At 56.8% G+C, this 20,634-nt stretch overlaps 1 protein-coding gene across 9 annotated transcripts in view; it reads left to right on the forward strand.

Annotated features, from left to right (window-relative positions):
- Positions 1-2,861: 2,861 nt before the first annotated feature.
- Positions 2,862-20,634, forward strand: part of rbl1 (retinoblastoma-like 1 (p107)) — a 119,697-nt gene continuing 101,924 nt past the window's right edge. The window contains exon 1 of one of the 9 annotated variants that reach the window (XM_041204572.1): positions 2,862-2,903. The gene's annotated coding sequence lies outside the window, so the exon portion shown is untranslated. Of the gene's footprint in view, positions 2,904-6,796; positions 6,822-6,871; positions 6,887-7,902; positions 7,925-8,415; positions 8,428-8,904; positions 8,916-9,476; positions 9,487-9,599; positions 9,618-17,295; positions 17,326-20,634 lie in introns of those variants that run through there. The other 8 variants (XM_041204577.1, XM_041204574.1, XM_041204580.1 and 5 more) reach the window with 8 other exon arrangements.

Consider the following 20,634-nt stretch of genomic DNA (forward strand, 5'->3'; position numbering starts at 1 on the left):
CAGAGAATCCGCCTCAACTACACCCTGGAGGTGAGGGGGGGGGGGAACCTGCAGAGAATCCGCCTCAACTACACCCTGGAGGTGAGGGGGGGGGAGGGAGGGGGGAACCTGCAGAGAATCCGCCTCAACTACACCCTGGAGGTGAGGGGGGGGGGGGGGGGGAACCTGCAGAGAATCCGCCTCAACTACACCCTGGAGGTGAGGGGGGGAGGAGGAGGAGGGGGGGGGAGGGGGGAACCTGCAGAGAATCCGCCTCAACTACACCCTGGAGGTGAGGGGGGGAGGAGGAGGAGGGAGGAGGGAACCTGCAGAGAATCCGCCTCAACTACACCCTGGAGGTGAGGTGAGGGGGGGGGGAGGAGGAGGGAGGGGGGAACCTGCAGAGAATCCGCCTCAACTACACCCTGGAGGTGAGGGGGGGAGGGGAGGAGGAGGGGGGGGGAGGGGGGAACCTGCAGAGAATCCGCCTCAACTACACCCTGGAGGTGAGGGGGGGGAGGAGGGGGGAACCTGCAGAGAATCCGCCTCAACTACACCCTGGAGGTGAGGGGGGGGGAGGAGGAGGAGGGAGGGGGGAACCTGCAGAGAATCCGCCTCAACTACACCCTGGAGGTGAGGGGGGGGAGGAGGAGGAGGAGGGAGGGGGGAACCTGCAGAGAATCCGCCTCAACTACACCCTGGAGGTGAGGGGGGGGGGGAGGAGGAGGGAGGGGGGAACCTGCAGAGAATCCGCCTCAACTACACCCTGGAGGTGAGGGGGGGGGAGGAGGGAGGGGGGAACCTGCAGAGAATCCGCCTCAACTACACCCTGGAGGTGAGGGGGGGGGAGGAGGGAGGGGGGAACCTGCAGAGAATCCGCCTCAACTACACCCTGGAGGTGAGGGGGGGAGGAGGAGGAGGGAGGAGGGAACCTGCAGAGAATCCGCCTCAACTACACCCTGGAGGTGAGGGGGGGAGGGGAGGAGGAGGTGGGGGGAGGGGGGAACCTGCAGAGAATCCGCCTCAACTACACCCTGGAGGTGAGGGGGGGAGGGAGGAGGAGGGGGGGGGAGGGGGGAACCTGCAGAGAATCCGCCTCAACTACACCCTGGAGGTGAGGGGGGGAGGAGGAGGAGGGGGGGGGAGGGGGGAACCTGCAGAGAATCCGCCTCAACTACACCCTGGAGGTGAGGGGGGGAGGAGGAGGAGGGAGGTGGGAACCTGCAGAGAATCCGCCTCAACTACACCCTGGAGGTGAGGTGAGGGGGGGGGAGGAGGAGGGAGGGGGGAACCTGCAGAGAATCCGCCTCAACTACACCCTGGAGGTGAGGGGGGGAGGGGAGGAGGAGGGGGGGGGAGGGGGGAACCTGCAGAGAATCCGCCTCAACTACACCCTGGAGGTGAGGGGGGGGAGGAGGGGGGAACCTGCAGAGAATCCGCCTCAACTACACCCTGGAGGTGAGGGGGGGGGAGGAGGAGGAGGGAGGGGGGAACCTGCAGAGAATCCGCCTCAACTACACCCTGGAGGTGAGGGGGGGGAGGAGGAGGAGGAGGGAGGGGGGAACCTGCAGAGAATCCGCCTCAACTACACCCTGGAGGTGAGGGGGGGGGGAGGAGGGAGGGGGGAACCTGCAGAGAATCCGCCTCAACTACACCCTGGAGGTGAGGGGGGGGGGAGGAGGGAGGGGGGAACCTGCAGAGAATCCGCCTCAACTACACCCTGGAGGTGAGGGGGGGAGGAGGAGGAGGGAGGAGGGAACCTGCAGAGAATCCGCCTCAACTACACCCTGGAGGTGAGGGGGGGAGGGGAGGAGGAGGGGGGGGGAGGGGGGAACCTGCAGAGAATCCGCCTCAACTACACCCTGGAGGTGAGGGGGGGAGGGGAGGAGGAGGGGGGGGGGAGGGGGGAACCTGCAGAGAATCCGCCTCAACTACACCCTGGAGGTGAGGGGGGGAGGGGAGGAGGAGGGGGGGGGGAGGGGGGAACCTGCAGAGAATCCGCCTCAACTACACCCTGGAGGTGAGGGGAGGAGGAGGGGGGGGGGGAGGGGGGAACCTGCAGAGAATCCGCCTCAACTACACCCTGGAGGTGAGGGGGAGGAGGAGGAGGGGGGGGGAACCTGCAGAGAATCCGCCTCAACTACACCCTGGAGGTGAGGGGGGGGAGGAGGAGGTGGGGGGGGAACCTGCAGAGAATCCGCCTCAACTACACCCTGGAGGTGAGGGGGGGGAGGAGGAGGTGGGGGGGGAACCTGCAGAGAATCCGCCTCAACTACACCCTGGAGGTGAGGGGGGGGAGGAGGAGGTGGGGGGGGAACCTGCAGAGAATCCGCCTCAACTACACCCTGGAGGTGAGGGGAGGGAGGGGGGAACCTGCAGAGAATCCGCCTCAACTACACCCTGGAGGTGAGGGGGGGGAGGAGGAGGTGGGGGGGGAACCTGCAGAGAATCCGCCTCAACTACACCCTGGAGGTGAGGGGAGGGAGGGGGGAACCTGCAGAGAATCCGCCTCAACTACACCCTGGAGGTGAGGGGGGGGAGGAGGAGGTGGGGGGGGAACCTGCAGAGAATCCGCCTCAACTACACCCTGGAGGTGAGGGGAGGGAGGGGGGAACCTGCAGAGAATCCGCCTCAACTACACCCTGGAGGTGAGGGGGGGGAGGAGGAGGTGGGGGGGGGAACCTGCAGAGAATCCGCCTCAACTACACCCTGGAGGTGAGGGGGGGGAGGAGGAGGTGGGGGGGGAACCTGCAGAGAATCCGCCTCAACTACACCCTGGAGGTGAGGGGGGGAGGGGAGGAGGAGGTGGGGGGGGAACCTGCAGAGAATCCGCCTCAACTACACCCTGGAGGTGAGGGGAGGGAGGGGAGGAGGAGGAGGGAGGGAGCAACCTGCAGAGAATCCGCCTCAACTACACCCTGGAGGTGAGGGGGGGGGAGGAGGAGGGGGGGGGAACCTGCAGAGAATCCGCCTCAACTACACCCTGGAGGTGAGGGGGGGGGAGACCCGGGGGGGGGAGGGGGGAACCTGCAGAGAATCCGCCTCAACTACACCCTGGAGGTGAGGGGGGGGGAGGAGGAGGAGGGGGGAACCTGCAGAGAATCCGCCTCAACTACACCCTGGAGGTGAGGGGGGGGGAGGAGGAGGGGGGAACCTGCAGAGAATCCGCCTCAACTACACCCTGGAGGTGAGGGGGGGGGAGGAGGAGGGGGGAACCTGCAGAGAATCCGCCTCAACTACACCCTGGAGGTGAGGGGGGGGGAGACCCGGGGGAGGGAGGGGGGAACCTGCAGAGAATCCGCCTCAACTACACCCTGGAGGTGAGGGGGGGGGAGGAGGAGGGGGGGGGAACCTGCAGAGAATCCGCCTCAACTACACCCTGGAGGTGAGGGGGGGGGGGAACCTGCAGAGAATCCGCCTCAACTACACCCTGGAGGTGAGGGGGGGGGGAGGAGGAGGGAGGGGGGAACCTGCAGAGAATCCGCCTCAACTACACCCTGGAGGTGAGTGGGGGGGAGGAGGAGGAGGGAGGGGGGAACCTGCAGAGAATCCGCCTCAACTACACCCTGGAGGTGAGGGGGGGAGGGGGTGGAGGGGGGAACCTGCAGAGAATCCGCCTCAACTACACCCTGGAGGTGAGGGGGGGGGAGGAGGGAGGGGGGAACCTGCAGAGAATCCGCCTCAACTACACCCTGGAGGTGAGGGGGGGGGAGGAGGAGGGAGGGGGGAACCTGCAGAGAATCCGCCCTCAACTACACCCTGGAGGTGAGGGGGGGGGAGGAGGAGGAGGGAGGGGGGAACCTGCAGAGAATCCGCCTCAACTACACCCTGGAGGTGAGGGGGGGGGAGGAGGAGGAGGGAGGGGGGAACCTGCAGAGAATCCGCCTCAACTACACCCTGGAGGTGAGGGGGGGGGAGGAGGAGTGGGGGGGAACCTGCAGAGAATCCGCCTCAACTACACCCTGGAGGTGAGGGGGGGGGAGGAGGAGGAGGGAGGGGGGAACCTGCAGAGAATCCGCCTCAACTACACCCTGGAGGTGAGGGGGGGGGAGGAGGAGGAGGGAGGGGGGAACCTGCAGAGAATCCGCCTCAACTACACCCTGGAGGTGCGGGGGGGGGGGGGGGAACCTGCAGAGAATCCGCCTCAACTACACCCTGGAGGTGAGGGGGGGGGAGGAGGAGGAGGGAGGGGGGAACCTGCAGAGAATCCGCCTCAACTACACCCTGGAGGTGAGGGGGGAGGAGGAGGAGGGGGGGGGGGAACCTGCAGAGAATCCGCCTCAACTACACCCTGGAGGTGAGGGGGGGGGAGGAGGAGGAGGGAGGGGGGAACCTGCAGAGAATCCGCCTCAACTACACCCTGGAGGTGAGGGGGGGGGAGGAGGAGGAGGGAGGGGGGAACCTGCAGAGAATCCGCCTCAACTACACCCTGGAGGTGAGGGGGGGGGGGGGTACCTGCAGAGAATCCGCCTCAACTACACCCTGGAGGTGAGGGGGGGGGAGGAGGAGGAGGGAGGGGGGAACCTGCAGAGAATCCGCCTCAACTACACCCTGGAGGTGAGGGGGAGGAGGAGGAGGGAGGAGGGAACCTGCAGAGAATCCGCCTCAACTACACCCTGGAGGTGAGGGGAGGGGAGGAGGAGGTGGGGGGGGAACCTGCAGAGAATCCGCCTCAACTACACCCTGGAGGTGAGGGGGGGGGAGGGGGGAACCTGCAGAGAATCCGCCTCAACTACACCCTGGAGGTGAGGGGGGGGAGGAGGAGGTGGGGGGGGAACCTGCAGAGAATCCGCCTCAACTACACCCTGGAGGTGAGGGGGGGGGAGGGGGGAACCTGCAGAGAATCCGCCTCAACTACACCCTGGAGGTGAGGGGGGGAGGGGAGGAGGAGGGGGGGGGGAACCTGCAGAGAATCCGCCTCAACTACACCCTGGAGGTGAGGGGGGGGAGGAGGAGGGGGGGGGAACCTGCAGAGAATCCGCCTCAACTACACCCTGGAGGTGAGGGGGAGGAGGAGGAGGGAGGGGGGAACCTGCAGAGAATCCGCCTCAACTACACCCTGGAGGTGAGGGGGGGGGGGGGGGGAACCTGCAGAGAATCCGCCTCAACTACACCCTGGAGGTGAGGGGGGGGGAAGGAGGGGGGAACCTGCAGAGAATCCGCCTCAACTACACCCTGGAGGTGAGGGGGGGGGGGGGAACCTGCAGAGAATCCGCCTCAACTACACCCTGGAGGTGAGGGGGGGGAGGGAGGGGGGAACCTGCAGAGAATCCGCCTCAACTACACCCTGGAGGTGAGGGGGGGGGAGGGAGGGGGGAACCTGCAGAGAATCCGCCTCAACTACACCCTGGAGGTGAGGGGGGGGGAGGAGGAGGGGGGGGGAACCTGCAGAGAATCCGCCTCAACTACACCCTGGAGGTGAGGGGGGGAGGGGAGGAGGAGGGGGGGGGGGGGAGGAGGGAACCTGCAGAGAATCCGCCTCAACTACACCCTGGAGGTGAGGGGGGGAGGGGAGGAGGAGGGGGGGGGGGAGGAGGGAACCTGCAGAGAATCCGCCTCAACTACACCCTGGAGGTGAGGGGGGGGGAGGGAGCGGGTGGGGGGAACCTGCAGAGTATCCGCCTCAACTACACCCTGGAGGTGAGGGGGGGGAGGAGGAGGAGGAGGGAGGAGGGAACCTGCAGAGAATCCGCCTCAACTACACCCTGGAGGTGAGGGGGGGGAGGAGGAGGAGGAGGGAGGAGGGAACCTGCAGAGAATCCGCCTCAACTACACCCTGGAGGTGAGGGGGGGGAGGAGGAGGAGGAGGGAGGAGGGAACCTGCAGAGAATCCGCCTCAACTACACCCTGGAGGTGAGGGGGGAGGGGGGGAACCTGCAGAGAATCCGCCTCAACTACACCCTGGAGGTGAGGGGGGGGGGAGGGAGGGGGGAACCTGCAGAGAATCCGCCTCAACTACACCCTGGAGGTGAGGGGGGGGGAGGAGGAGGGGGGGGGGAACCTGCAGAGAATCCGCCTCAACTACACCCTGGAGGTGAGGGGGGGGGAGGAGGAGGGGGGGGGAACCTGCAGAGAATCCGCCTCAACTACACCCTGGAGGTGAGGGGGAGGAGGAGGAGGGAGGGGGGAACCTGCAGAGAATCCGCCTCAACTACACCCTGGAGGTGAGGGGGGGGGGGGGAACCTGCAGAGAATCCGCCTCAACTACACCCTGGAGGTGAGGGGGGGGAGGGAGGGGGGAACCTGCAGAGAATCCGCCTCAACTACACCCTGGAGGTGAGGGGGGGGGGGGGAACCTGCAGAGAATCCGCCTCAACTACACCCTGGAGGTGAGGGGGGGGAGGGAGGGGGGAACCTGCAGAGAATCCGCCTCAACTACACCCTGGAGGTGAGGGGGGGGGAGGGAGGGGGGAACCTGCAGAGAATCCGCCTCAACTACACCCTGGAGGTGAGGGGGGGGGAGGAGGAGGGGGGGGGAACCTGCAGAGAATCCGCCTCAACTACACCCTGGAGGTGAGGGGGGGGAGGAGGAGGGGGGGGGGAACCTGCAGAGAATCCGCCTCAACTACACCCTGGAGGTGAGGGGGGGGGGGAGGAGGAGGGAGGGGGGAACCTGCAGAGAATCCGCCTCAACTACACCCTGGAGGTGAGGGGGGGGGGAGGAGGAGGGAGGGGGGAACCTGCAGAGAATCCGCCTCAACTACACCCTGGAGGTGAGGGGGGGGAGGAGGAGGAGGGGGGAACCTGCAGAGAATCCGCCTCAACTACACCCTGGAGGTGAGGGGGAGGAGGAGGAGGGAGGGGGGAACCTGCAGAGAATCCGCCTCAACTACACCCTGGAGGTGAGGGGGAGGAGGAGGAGGGAGGGGGGAACCTGCAGAGAATCCGCCTCAACTACACCCTGGAGGTGAGGGGGGGGGGGGGGAACCTGCAGAGAATCCGCCTCAACTACACCCTGGAGGTGAGGGGGGGGAGGGAGGGGGGAACCTGCAGAGAATCCGCCTCAACTACACCCTGGAGGTGAGGGGGGGGAGGAGGGGGGAACCTGCAGAGAATCCGCCTCAACTACACCCTGGAGGTGAGGGGGGGGGAGGAGGAGGGGGGGGGGAACCTGCAGAGAATCCGCCTCAACTACACCCTGGAGGTGAGGGGGGGGAGGAGGAGGGGGGGGGGAACCTGCAGAGAATCCGCCTCAACTACACCCTGGAGGTGAGGGGGGAGGGGAAGAGGAGGAGGGAGGGAGGAACCTGCAGAGAATCCGCCTCAACTACACCCTGGAGGTGAGGTGAGGGGGGGGGAGGAGGAGGGGGGGGGGAACCTGCAGAGAATCCGCCTCAACTACACCCTGGAGGTGAGGGGGGGGGGGGGGGGGGGGGGAGGGAGGGGGGAACCTGCAGAGAATCCGCCTCAACTACACCCTGGAGGTGAGGGGGGGGAGGAGGAGGGGGGGGGAACCTGCAGAGAATCCGCCTCAACTACACCCTGGAGGTGAGGGGGGGGAGGAGGAGGTGGGGGGGGAACCTGCAGAGAATCCGCCTCAACTACACCCTGGAGGTGAGGGGGGGGGAGGAGGAGGGGGGAACCTGCAGAGAATCCGCCTCAACTACACCCTGGAGGTGAGGGGGGGTTGGGAGGGGGGAACCTGCAGAGAATCCGCCTCAACTACACCCTGGAGGTGAGGGGGGAGGGGAGGAGGAGGGGGGGGGGGAACCTGCAGAGAATCCGCCTCAACTACACCCTGGAGGTGAGGGGGGGGGGGAGGAGGAGGGAGGGGGGGAACCTGCAGAGAATCCGCCTCAACTACACCCTGGAGGTGAGGGGGGGGGAGGAGGAGGGGGGGGGGGAACCTGCAGAGAATCCGCCTCAACTACACCCTGGAGGTGAGGGGGGGGGGGGAGGAGGGGGGGGGAACCTGCAGAGAATCCGCCTCAACTACACCCTGGAGGTGAGGGGGGGGAGGAGGAGGGGGGGGGAACCTGCAGAGAATCCGCCTCAACTACACCCTGGAGGTGAGGGGGGGGGAGACCCGGGGGAGGGAGGGGGGAACCTGTAGAGAATCCGCCTCATCTACACCCTGGAGGTGAGGGGGGGGAGGAGGAGGGGGGGGGAACCTGCAGAGAATCCCCCTCAACTACACCCTGGAGGTGAGGGGGGGGAGGAGGAGGGGGGGGGAACCTGCAGAGAATCCGCCTCAACTACACCCTGGAGGTGAGGGGGGGGGGAGGAGGAGGAGGGAGGGGGGAACCTGCAGAGAATCCGCCTCAACTACACCCTGGAGGTGCGGGGGGGGAGGGAGGGGGGAACCTGCAGAGAATCCGCCTCAACTACACCCTGGAGGTGAGGGGGGGGGAGGAGGAGTGGGGGGGGAACCTGCAGAGAATCCGCCTCAACTACACCCTGGAGGGGGGGGGGAACCTGCAGAGAATCCGCCTCAACTACACCCTGGAGGTGAGGGGGGGGGGAGGAGGAGGGGGGGGGTGAACCTGCAGAGAATCCGCCTCAACTACACCCTGGAGGTGAGGGGAGGGAGGGGGGAACCTGCAGAGAATCCGCCTCAACTACACCCTGGAGGTGAGGAGGGGGGGGGGAACCTGCAGAGAATCCGCCTCAACTACACCCTGGAGGTGAGGGGGGGGGAGGAGGAGGGGGGGGTGAACCTGCAGAGAATCCGCCTCAACTACACCCTGGAGGTGAGGGGAGGGAGGGGGGAACCTGCAGAGAATCCGCCTCAACTACACCCTGGAGGTGAGGGGGGGGGGAGGAGGAGTGGGGGGGGGAACCTGCAGAGAATCCGCCTCAACTACACCCTGGAGATGAGGGGGGGGGAGGAGGAGGAGGGGGGGGGGAACCTGCAGAGAATCCGCCTCAACTACACCCTGGAGGTGAGGGGGGGGGGGGGGAACCTGCAGAGAATCCGCCTCAACTACACCCTGGAGGTGAGGGGGGGGAGGAGGAGGGAGGGGGGAACCTGCAGAGAATCCGCCTCAACTACACCCTGGAGGTGAGGGGGGGGAGGAGGAGGGAGGGGGGAACCTGCAGAGAATCCGCCTCAACTACACCCTGGAGGTGAGGGGGGGGGAGGAGGAGGGAGGGGGGAACCTGCAGAGAATCCGCCTCAACTACACCCTGGAGGTGAGGGGGGGGGTGGGAGACCCGGGGGAGGGAGGGGGGAACCTGCCTCAACTACACCCTGGAGGTGAGGGGGGGGGAGGAGGAGGGGGGGGGAACCTGCAGAGAATCCGCCTCAACTACACCCTGGAGGTGAGGGGGGGGGGAGGGAGGGGAGACCCGGGGGAGGGAGGGGGGAACCTGCAGAGAATCCGCCTCAACTACACCCTGGAGGTGAGGGGGGGGGGGGGGGGGAGGGAGGGGGGTGGGGGGGAGACCCGGGGAAGGGAGGGGGGAACCTGCAGAGAATCCGCCTCAACTACACCCTGGAGGTGAGGGGGGGGGGGAGGAGGAGGAGGGGGGAACCTGCAGAGAATCCGCCTCAACTACACCCTGGAGGTGAGGGGGGGGGAGGAGGAGGAGGAGGGAGGGGGGAACCTGCAGAGAATCCGCCTCAACTACACCCTGGAGGTGAGGGGAGGGGGGGGGGGGGGAACCTGCAGAGAATCCGCCTCAACTACACCCTGGAGGTGAGGGGAGGGGGGGGGGGGGGAACCTGCAGAGAATCCGCCTCAACTACACCCTGGAGGTGAGGGGAGGGGGGGGGGGGGAACCTGCAGAGAATCCGCCTCAACTACACCCTGGAGGTGAGGGGAGGGGGGGGGGGGGGAACCTGCAGAGAATCCGCCTCAACTACACCCTGGAGGTGAGGGGGGGGGAGGAGGAGGGGGGGTAACCTGCAGAGAATCCGCCTCAACTACACCCTGGAGGTGAGGGGGGGGGAGGAGGAGGAGGGGGGGGGGGAACCTGCAGAGAATCCGCCTCAACTACACCCTGGAGGTGAGGGGGGGGGGGGAGGGAGGGGAGACCCGGGGGAGGGAGGGGGGAACCTGCAGAGAATCCGCCTCAACTACACCCTGGAGGTGGGGGGGGGGGGGGGGGGGGGAGGGAGGGGGGTGGGGGGGAGACCCGGGGGAGGGAGGGGGGAACCTGCAGAGAATCCGCCTCAACTACACCCTGGAGGTGAGGAGGGGGGGGGAACCTGCAGAGAATCCGCCTCAACTACACCCTGGAGGTGAGGGGGGGGGGAGACCCGGGGGAGGGAGGGGGGAACCTGCAGAGAATCCGCCTCAACTACACCCTGGAGGTGAGGGGGGGGGGAGACCCGGGGGAGGGAGGGGGGAACCTGCAGAGAATCCGCCTCAACTACACCCTGGAGGTGAGGGGGGGGGAGGAGGAGGTGGGGGGGAGACCCGGGGGAGGGAGGGGGGAACCTGCAGAGAATCCGCTTCAACTACACCCTGGAGGTGAGGGGGGGGGGAGACCCGGGGGAGGGAGGGGGGAACCTGCAGAGAATCCGCCTCAACTACACCCTGGAGGTGAGGGGGGGGGAAGGAGGAGGTGGGGGGGGGGGGGGGACCTGCAGAGAATCCGCCTCAACTACACCCTGGAGGTGAGGGGGTGGGGGGGGTACCCGGGGGAGGGAGGGAGAACCTGGGGGAGTGACCGGGATAGGGAGAACCTGTAGAGAATCCGCCTCAACTACACCCTGGGGGCGATAACCCCGGTGAGGGAGAACCCGGGGGAGGGATGGGGGGACCCGGGGGAGTGACCGGGATAGGGGGGACCCGGGGGGATAACCCCAGTGAGGGAGAACCCGGGGGAGTGACCGGGATAGGGAGAACCTGTAGAGAATCCGCCTCAACTACACCCTGGGGGGGAGGGGGAGGGGGAAACAGGGACCGGGAGAACCCGAGGGAGGGAGACGGAGAACCTGGGATAACTCGGGGGAGGGGTAACCTGGGAGACGGAGAACCTGGGATAGGGATAGTCCGGGATAGGGAGAGCCCAGGAGAGGGATAACCCAATATGGGGATGGCCCGGGAGAGGGATTACCCAGGACAAGGGATAGTCCGGGAGAGGGATAACCTGATACAGGGATAGTCCGGGAGAGAGTTGGCCCAGGACAAGGGATGGTCCGGGAGAGGGTTAGGGAGACCCGAGTGAAGGATAGCCCAGGATAGGGTTAACCCGAGGCAGGGAGACCCAAGATTGTCCGGGGCAGAGGGATCCGGGGTGGCCCAAGGCAGGGCGATGTTGGTTGGGGAGACCCGGGGCAAGGGGACACGGGTTGGGGAGACTAGGAAAGACCTCCAGATGGTGGACCCCTGTAGAAAGACCCTGAATACACCAGGGCTGGGAGGGACAGTAGCGGGATAGAATGACCTGGGATCGGTCAGGACAGAATGGCCTGGGACAAGGAGACCTAGGACAGAGAGAGCCTGAATAGACCAGGATATAGAAAGGTCTTCGGCCCAACCATATTCAGCACTTCATCAATGACCTTCCTTCCATCACAAGGTCAGAAGTGGGGATGTTCGCTGATGATTGTATAATATACAGCATCTTTAGTGACTCCTCAGATACTGAAGCAGTCTATGCCCAAATGCAGCAAGACCTGGACAATATCCAGTCCTGGGCTGACAAGTGGCAAGTAACTTTCGTGCCAGGCAATGACCATCTCCAACAAGAGAGAATCTAACCATCGCCCCTTGACATTCAATGGCATTACCATCACTGAATCCCCCACTATCAACATCCTGGGGGTTACCATTGACCAGAAACTGAACTGGACTAGTCATATAAATACTGTGGCTATAAGAGCAGGTCGGAGGCTAGGAAATGCGCGACGAATAACTCACCTCCTGACTCCCCCAAAGCCTGTCCGCCATCTACAAGGCACAAGTCAGGAGTGTGATGGAATATTCCCCACTTACCTGGATGAGTGCAGCTCCCACAACACTCAAGTAGCTTGACACTGTCCAGGACAAAGTAGCCCGCTTGATTGGCACCACATCCGCAAACATTCACTCCCTCCACCACTGACGCACAGTAGCAGCAGTGTGTACCTTGTACAAGATGCACTGCAGGAATTCACCAAGGCTTCTTAGACAGCACCTTCCAAACCCATGACCGCTACCATCTAGAAGGACAAGGGCAGCAGCTGATAGATGGGAACACCACCACCTGGAAGTTCCTCTCCAGTCACTCACCATCCTGACTTGGAAATATATCGGCCGTTCCTTCACTGTGGCTGGGTCAAAAACCTGGAACTCCTTCCCTAACAGCGCTGTGGGTGTACCTACACCACATGGACTGCAGCGGTTTAAGAAGGCAGCTCACCACCACTTTCTCAAGGGCAATTAGGGATGGGCAATAAATGTTGGCCCAACCAGCAAAACCCACATCCCATGAATGAATAAACAAAAAAAAACCTGGAAAGGACCAGACTGGGACAAGACAGAGTGGCCTGGGACAAAAATAATCTGGATTGACCAGGCCAGAGAGAGCCAGGATCAGACCTGTGACACATCTGGCTGGGTTAGAACCTGGTCAAAAACCAAGATGGATCAGATTGGAATGGAACCGGGTCAATAAGACTCATTTTGTAAATTACGTGGCTCATAACTGGTAAGAGAAACCAGTGATAGAGATGCCACTGGTTACAATGGTTAGAGAAGAGCAGAACCAAGCAAGGCCAGCCCCACGAAGTAGCATGGAGAAGAGATGCTGGAAAATGTTGTGGGTCACTGTGTCAAAGGCTGCATAGAAGTTGGGGACAGTCACAGAGGAAGTTATTTGTGTCTTTGTTTAGGGTTGTACCAATGTATTTGGATGATGAATTGAAATGTGGAAACTTGTTCGCAAAAGCTCCAGAATTTACTAACCAAGGGGAGGTTTTGCCACGAGATTTGGTTTATTTTATAGATTCCCTTAATCTCATTTTTCCAATGGAGTTCTGCCTCTTGTCATTTCTCCCAGTAATGATTGTTTTTTTCTAGTTTTCCCAGTAACTGGGCCACATCGCATTGACCCAGATATTGGTTACTGAGCTGCCTTGATTAAACAGCTGGTACAAAACAACAAAATTAAAGAGAAAAGTGATGCTGGCATCTATGAAGTGGCATGTGGAATAACTGATATGTTTTTAAAAAAATTAATTCTACCAAGTGGGTATCACTGACAGGGCCAATTTTTATTGTGCATCATTAATTGCATTGAGTGCATGCTGGTGGGCCACCTTCTTGAACTGCTGCAGTCCATGTGGTGAAGCTGCACCAACAATGTTGTTGGGTAGGGGACTCCCAAGTTTTTGACCCTTGTAGCAGGTTAATACAACTAATTACCTGACCTAAGTCACTTGAAAAGGTAGTTAAGAGTCAACCATGTTTGTGTAGGATTGGGGTTTCATGGAGACCCAGACCGGGTAAGGATGGCTGGTTTCCTTCCTTAAAGATATTAGTGAACCAGTTGGATTATTATGACATTCCAACTGCTTCATGGTCACTGTTTTAGCTTTCTCAGCTTTTTATTTCCGGACTTTTTACGAAATTTAAATTTTCAAACTGGGAATTAATTTTCTGGATTACTAATGCAGTAATGTAGCTGCTACATGACCATACCCAATAAATAAACCAATTGAAAATGAAGAATTTGTGGCTAACTAGTCTTCACTGCTGATTGTTTCTATGATATGTGAAGTCCCTTTAACAAGAGAGGAAGTGATATGTGTACTGGTTAGTTTTTAAATACAAACGTCAGCTGCAAGTTCACATGATTTAGGGTTTGCTGTTTTCTCTGATTTGGTTGCACTGGATGTTTCAGTTGTTTCCTTTCTTCCAATAAATGAAGATTATTACTGGGCAAAAGTACCAGCAGTATAAACATCCGGAAAGGAATAAATAGATTTTTACGTCATTAAATACTTTTTTTTTTGCAACTGACAGTAAACTCATCCTAAATTCATAATTGGACTAAATTACAGTGCTACATATTAGGTTGTTTTTATTTGGGTTTTATTTTTGCGGAGTTCATAAGACATAGGAGCAGCAATTAGGCCATTTGGCCCATCAAGTCTGCTCAGCCATTCAATCATGGGTGATAGGTTTCTCAGCCCCTTTCTTCCCGTAACCTTTGATCCCCTTACCAATCAAGAACCTATCTATCTCCATCTTAAATACACTCAATGACCTGGCCTCCACAGCCTTCTGTGGCAATGAATTCCATAGGTTCACCACTCTCTGGCTAAAGAAGTTTCTCCTCATCTCTGTTCTAAAAGGTCTTCCCTTTACTCTAAGGCTCTGCCCTTGGGTCCTAGTCTCTCCTACTAATGGAAACATCTTCCCCATGTCCACTCTATCCAGGCCTTTCAGTATTCTGTAAGTTTCAAACAGATCCCCCTCGTCCTTCTAAATTCCATCGAGTATAGACCCAGAGTCCTCAAACGTTCCTCATATGTTAAGCCTTTCATTCCTGGGATCATTCTCGTGAACCTCCTCTGGACCCTCTCCAGGGCCAGCACATCCTTCCTGAGATACGGGGCCCAAAATTGCTCACAATATTCTAAATGTGGTCTGACCAGAGCCTTATAAAGCCTCAGCAGCACATCACTGCTTTTATATTCTAGTCCTCTCGAAATAAATGCCAACATTGCATTTGCCTTCCTAACTACCGACTCAACCTGCAAGTTAACCTTAAGAGAATCCTGGACTAGGACTCCCAAGTCCCTTTGCACTCCAGATTTCTGAATTCTCTCCCCATTTAGAAAATAGTCTATGCCTTTATTCTTCCTACCAAAGTGCATGACCTCACACTTCCCCACATTGTATTTCATCTGCCACTTCTTTGCCTGTTCTCCTAACCTGTCCAAATCCTTCTGCAGCCTCCCCGCCTCCTCAATACTACCCGTCCCTCCACCCATCTTTGTATCATCTGCAAACTTAGCCAGAATGCCCTCAGTTCCTTCATCTAGATCATTAATGTATAAAGTGAAAAGTTTTCCCAACACTGACCCCTGCGGAACTCCACTAGTCACTGGCCGCCATCCTGAGAAGGACCCCCTTGTCCCCACTCTCTGCCTCCTGCCAGACTGTCAATCTTCTATCCATGCTAGTACCTTGCCTCTAACACCATGGGCTCTTATCTTACTGAGCAGCCTCCTGTGCGGCACCTTGACAAAGGCCTTCTGGAAGTCCAAGAAGATAACATCCATTGGCTCTCCTTTGTCTAACCTACTCGTTACCTCTATTTGTTAATGCCTGCCCATTTGCCACAAAAACAAAACTGAAGAATATTTCACCTGTCGGTAGTCTTACCAGCATGCATATCTTGCATGTTAGTCCTATTAAAATAGCACCTGAGCGATTACTTGTCATTGGCCTGGGTGAGGTTGCAATGATAGAGTCGGGAAGGTCGTGTAGGGTTTTGAGGATGAATTCATTGATTTTAAATTCAGTGTCTTGGGGTCAGGGAGTCAGCGTGGTTCACAATAGGGACACTTCAAGTTGAATTTTATGGAGGATGGAAGACCAGCATGGAAGATACTGGAGAAATCTAGTCCAGAAGATAAGAATTTTGGCAGCAGTGAGGATGAGGTACAGGTGGTCGTAGAGTGATGAAGCTGAGCTAAAGTGATTATGGTGTCCATTTCAACCCTCAAGTGTGGTTGAATAGGGCACCAAGTGACAGCATGTAGATGAGGAAGAGGGGGATGCCAAGGACAGATTTTTAGGACCCCAGAGCAGGAAGCGGACCGATTGCTGGGGACACACTGGTTGAATTCAGGCAGGTAAGAGTAGCATCTTGTGGGCAGTTCAACAGAGTGGAGGAGAGTCAATGGAGGAGGAGGATGTGGTCGATCGTATCAGATGCTGCAGGCTGGTTAAGAGGTAGAAAAGATTATGCACTACAGTCACATTGTGACTTTAACAATTGCAGCCTCTTGCCTTGAGTAAGATCAAACCCAGGCTGAAGGGATTTGAATGGTGAGTTTGGGTATAAAGCTAGGAGACTGAGAAGGAATGGAGATTAGAGATTGTGTGGTAATTGAAGAGGACTGATGCAAGAGGGTGGGCTTTTTGAGGAAAGGTATGATGATTATTTTTGAAAGGGGCAGTGGTGGTTCTTGAGCAGTGATACACTTATAACGTTGACAAGTATGGGGGCTAGGGTGGGTAGTTAAGTGGTCAAGAATCACATTGGAAGGAATCAAGGTAATTGGAGGCTGGTCTCAGAAAAGATGAGATACAGGGCTTGATGAAACTCCACATGTTGAGTGCTGTGTACAGTTTTGGTCTCATGAGGACAGGTATTTCTGCCTTAAAGGGGTGCAGCAAAGGTTTACTAGATTGATTCTTGGGATGAGAGGGTTTCCTTATGAGGAGACATTGAGTAGAATGGCCTGTATTACCTCTTAGCACCTACACTGCCAAACCAACTTTGAGTATGTTTTCCCTGGTTGGATGGTCTGGAACTGGGATCATAATCTCAAAAAAAGGAGTCGGCCGTTTAGAACTGAGGTGTGAGGAGAAATTTCTTTACGTAGAGTTGTGCATCTTTAGGATCCTCTGCCCTTGAGGGTTGCAGATGCTCAATCATTGAGAATATTCAAATCTGAGAACAAAACACTTCAGGCACAGGGAAATATCGGGATAGGGCAGAAAAGTGGAGTTGATAAGATCAGCCATGCTCTTATTGAATGGTGGAGCAAACTCAGTAGGATGTATGGCCAACTCCTGCTCCTGTTTCTTAAGTTATCAGTTTGGAAAGTCTAGGTGAAGGCAGAAGAAGAGCCACAGAATAATGTGAGGGCAAAGAGAAATTGAGTTGGAACTCCATGGAAGGTGGGAGCAATAGGGAATGTCATGGTGAGATAGACGTAAAGGTCAGTACAAGGATAATCTTGTTTTACCACATTGGTTCCTGTGTTTGCTCCTGCAAAATGTTAGCCCTATTTACATTTTCTGTTTTACAGCAATTGGTCTGCCTCACCACCTGTACTGAGTATTCTAGTCATAGATAAACAAGATGAACATATATTGGCACTGTGTTAGGGATTGAATGCTCTCATATGATTCCACTACATGCTTCAAGGTCCCTGTGAATGGGAACAATCATCAGATGAGGACAAGATTCGACCTGTGTCCGTGATTGAATAACTCATTGTCTAGACTTGCATGTGAGCAAAGAATGTTAGAATGAGACATTTCAGGGCGTCCTCCATGAGTCAGCACATGCAAGAGAGTTGAAGTGAATTTATTTTAACTGAATTGTCCATCCTACAGCATTGATGAAAAATAACAGCTTGTTTTTTTTTAAAAGGTCCCATGCAAGAAGTAAAGATTAATTGAGTGTTCTTCACAGTTTCAGTAATAGTCCTGGATTGTCCTTTGATGAGAAGTTGAGTAAATTGGGCCTATACTCTGGAGTTTAGAAGAAAGAGGTGTTCTCATTGAGCTTTACAAGATCCTGATTCTGAAGAAATTTGAAAGGATAAACACTGAGGTTGTTTCCCCTGGCTGGGAAATCTAGAACACAGGCACAGTCTCAGGATAAAGGGCCAATCATATAGGATTGAGATGAGGAGAAATTTCTTCACTCAAATGGTTGTGAATCTTGGGAATTCTCTACTCCACAAGTTCGTGGATGCTCCATCATTGAAAATATTTGAGGCCAAGGCAGTCAGATTTTTGGTCTTAGGGAAGCAAAAGAAATGGGGAGTGGGTGGAAATGTGGAGTTAAAGCCGAAGATTAACCATGATCATATTGAGTGGTGGGATAGCTTTCAAACAGGTCTAGCGACTCAAAACTGATACAGTGTCCCGCCTTGACATTGAGGGTACCCTCCATCATGTTGTGTTGCACAACCATCACGCTAAATGGGATCGATTTCAAATGGATCTGGCAGCTCAAAACTGGGCATCCGTGAGGCAATGTGGGCCATCAGCAGCAGCAGAATTGTATTCAGCCACAATCTGTAAACTCATGGCCTCGCATAGATCACACTTTACTATTACCACCAAGCCAGGGGATCAACCCTAGTTCAATGAAGAGCACAGGAGCAGCACCAGGCATATCTAAAAATGAGGTGTAAACCTGGTGAAGCTACAACGCAGTACTACTTCCATGCCGAACAGTGGAAGCAGTATGCAATATATGGAGCTCAGCAATCCCATAACCAATGGGTCAGAACTAAGCTCTGCAGCCCTGCCATGTCCAGTGGTGGTGGACAATTAAACAACTAACTGGAGGAGGAGGCTCCACAAATATGCCCATCCTCAGTGATGTGGGAACCCAGGACCTCAGTGCAAAACTTGAGGCTGCAGCATTTGCAACAATCTTCAACCAGAAGTGCTGAGTTGATGATTCATCTCGGGCACCTCCAGAGGTCCCCAGCATCACAGATGCCGGTCTTCAGTTAATTTGATTCATTCCACGATGTTAAGATCCCAGCTGGGGTTACCACTGGACAAGCCTGATCCCAGGGTGGAACCCAGCTTGATAGATCCTAATTTTTTTTCTTTGTTTAGACATGGGGCTACTGAACAGGGCCACCAGGGTTATCTAAAGCACTTTTAACAAAAGCATAAAACATTTATTAAACAAGAAAAGATTAACTATATTACAATACTCCTTCACCCACAACTATACCTTTACAGTTAAATACAGATTTGTAAGGATAACACAAGTTACAAAAGCTATTGTATACTTTAATGTTCACAGCAAGTACACAGTCCATGTAAACCAGTTGGCACCCTGTGGTCAGACACAACACACTCTGAAACCAAATGTCAGACACCACCTCAACCAGATGCTATGGATCTCTCATCAACTCCCCCCAGAAGCTTGTCATGCCTTGAGCCATCCAATCTCACTGAACTCTGTCCAAGAACTTGCTTTGGAATCTTCTGTCAAACCACACTTTCTCTCAGACACCTTCAGCAAGGATTCACCTTTTTTTTTATTCATTCACAGGATGTGGGTTTCACTGGCTGGACCAGCATTTATTGCCCATCCCTAGTTGCCGTTGAGAAGGTGGTGGTGAGCTGCCTTCTTGAATGCTGCAGTCCATGTGGTGTAGGTACACCCACAGTGCTGTTAGGGAGGGAGTTCCAGGATTTTGAGCCAATAGCAGTGAAGGAACGGCGATATATTTCCAAGTCAGGATGCTGTACGACTTGGAGGGGAACATCAATGGTGGTGGTGTTCCCATCTGCTGCCTTTGTCCTTCCAGATGGTAGTGGTCGTGGATTTGGAAGGTGCTGTTGAAGGAGCCTTGGTGAATTCCTGCAGTGTATCTTGTAGATGGTACACACTGCTGCTACTGTGCGCTTGTGGTGGAGGGAGTGAATGATTGTGGATGTGGTGCCAATCAAGTGGGCTGCTTTGTCCTGGACGGTGTCAAGCTTCTTGAGTGTTGTGGGAGCTGCACTCATCCAGGCAAGTGGGGATTATTCCATCACACTCCTGACTTGTGCCTTGTAGACGGTGTACGGGCTTTGGAGAGTCAGGAGGTGAGTTACTCGTCGCACGATTCCTAGCCTCTGACCTGCTCTTAGTTATACAGCGCAAAAGTAGGCCATTCAGCCCATTGTGCCCATGCCGGCCATCAAGCACCTATCTATTTTAATCCCATTTTCCAGCACTTGGCCTGTAGCCCTGTATGCTATGGCGTTTCAAGTGCTCATCTAAATACTTCTTGATTGTTGTGAGGGTTCCTGCCTCTACCATCCCCTCAGGCAGTGTGTTCCAGACTCCAACCACCCACTGGATGAAAAAATTTTCCTCAAATCCCCTCTAAACCTCCTGACCCCTGGTTATTGACACCTTCGCTAAGGGGAAAAGTTTATTCCTATCTACCCGATCTATGCCCCTTATAATTTCGTATGCCTCTATCAGGTCCCCTCTCAGCCTTCTCTGCTCTAAGGACAACAACCCTAGCCTATCCAGTCTCTCCAGCCCAGGCAGCATCCTGGTGAATCTCCTCTGCACCCTCTACAGTGCAATCACCTCTTTCCTGTGATGACCAGAACTGCACACACTCCTCCAACTGTGGCCTAATTAGTGTTTTATACAACTCCAACATAACCTGCCTGGTCTTGTATTCTATGCCTCGGCTAATAAAGGTAAGTATGCCATATGCCTTCTTAACCATCTTATCTACCTGTGCTGCTGCCTTCAGGGATCTATGGACATGTCCACCAGTGTTCTTCTGATCCTCTGTACTTCCTAGGGTCCTACCATTCATTGTGTATTCCTTTGCCTTGTTAGTTCTCCCAAAATGTCTCACCTCACACTTCTCAGGATTAAATTTCTTTTGCTACTGCTCTGCCCATCTTACCAGCCCATCCATATCGTCCTGTAATCCAAGGCTTTCATCCTCACTATTTACGACACCATCAATTGTTGTGTCATCTGCGAACTTACTGATCATACCTCTTATATTCACATCTAAATCATTAATGTAGACTACAAACAGCAAGGGTTCTAGCACTGAGCCCTGCGGTACACCACTTGTCACAGGCTTCCAATCGCAAAAACAACCTTCAACCATCACCCTCTGCCTCTTGCCACTAAACCAATTTTGGATCCAATTTTCCAAATTGCCCTGGATCCCAAGGGCTCTTACCTTCTTGACTATTCTCCCAAGCGGGGCCTTGTCAAAAGCCTTACTGAAGTCCACGTAGACTACATCAGCTGCACTACCCT

This window comes from Carcharodon carcharias, chromosome 14, assembly GCF_017639515.1.
Source record: "Carcharodon carcharias isolate sCarCar2 chromosome 14, sCarCar2.pri, whole genome shotgun sequence".
Classification (NCBI taxonomy): Eukaryota; Metazoa; Chordata; class Chondrichthyes; order Lamniformes; family Lamnidae; genus Carcharodon; species Carcharodon carcharias.